Here is a 1358-nt window from a genome sequence, read left to right as displayed (position 1 = left end):
ACATAGCACAGAGACTTTGATGTACAAATTGTAATCTCACCTGATAGCTTCAGTGGTTGAGAATCTGGGAGGGGGAGCAGGGGGGCTGGAGCCTCCCCCACTTTTGCTGCAGCCTGCATGCAGAAGAGCAGAGCGCTCTAAATTTTGATGCAAGGCAGCAGGAGGGGTACTTTGGTACTTGTACTTAAGCACAAGTTTGAAAGCACTCGGTATTTACTTAAATACTTTTGAGGAAAAATTATAAATAATCATACTGTTAAAATACTAATATGATTCTAAGAGTCCTTAGGAGTACTTTGAAGTACTTTGAAGTACATTTATCAATGCAATGCTAATGTGCTAATGTGTTGACGTAATAAATATTAGCCAGTTTAAACACATACATTCACCTCCTGTGATGTTTATGAAGTGTATAACCACTAGATAAGTCATACTATGACATTGGTCATGTTGCATTTGTGTATCCAGCTTAAAAAGTCAACTTGGAATGAAAAGTGTTCCTGCTGTGTTTAAATAAATTACATGTACATGTAATTTTAAAAATTTATTTAATAATTAGCTGAGTGTGGTCAAGTGCTTAAGCAGTACTTAAGTACTGCAATAGGGTACTCTTACTCATACTGAATACAATTGTAAAAATGAGGGACTTCTACTTGTACTCATTTAAAAATCTAACAGGTACATATGTACATGTACTTGTAATGTACTAAAATACTTTTTAAAGTACTTCGCCCCATGCCTGTGTACGTGCAGACAAACAAACAATTATGTATATTTTACTGTATAATGTAAATAGTTTACATTAATAACACAACACTATATTGGTTTAGGGTGTGGCTTATAGTTTCTGGGTGTGGTTTGTAGATACATAATACACAATACAGTATTGAGGATAGAATCATTTTCATTAAAAAACAAAATAATACAAAAGAAAACAAATACTGAATTAATTATTGTTTTTTCTGTTATAGGTTAATATACCAGACATTGTCACTAAGAGATGGAATCATTCTCTCTCAGTTTGGAGTGTAACACCAATCACTAACTGGATAATTGTGTTTGGAGGGTACACGCCATACAATAATACAGCAGTTATTGAACTCAGTGAGTACATGTAAATACAAATGTAATGAATATACACAATTTTTTTACATATTGAATATAATAATTATAAACTATGAGTATATATAGTCATTTGTTTCATTAACAGACATAATAATTGCAGTACATTTAGTAATTGATTTTTTTATTAATTATTGTCATTAGTTCAACTATTTTTGTTACTGTATAGGATATACTAGTAATAATGATTGGTCTACTAGTATAATACCTCTAAGCCACTATCAAGAGAAACTACA

Source organism: Amphimedon queenslandica, unplaced genomic scaffold, assembly GCF_000090795.2.
Source record: "Amphimedon queenslandica unplaced genomic scaffold, v1.1 AMPQUscaffold_12398, whole genome shotgun sequence".
In the NCBI taxonomy this organism is placed as follows: Eukaryota; Metazoa; Porifera; class Demospongiae; order Haplosclerida; family Niphatidae; genus Amphimedon; species Amphimedon queenslandica.
The sequence above is the reverse complement of the archived record's forward strand: the minus strand, read 5'-3'. Positions refer to the sequence as shown.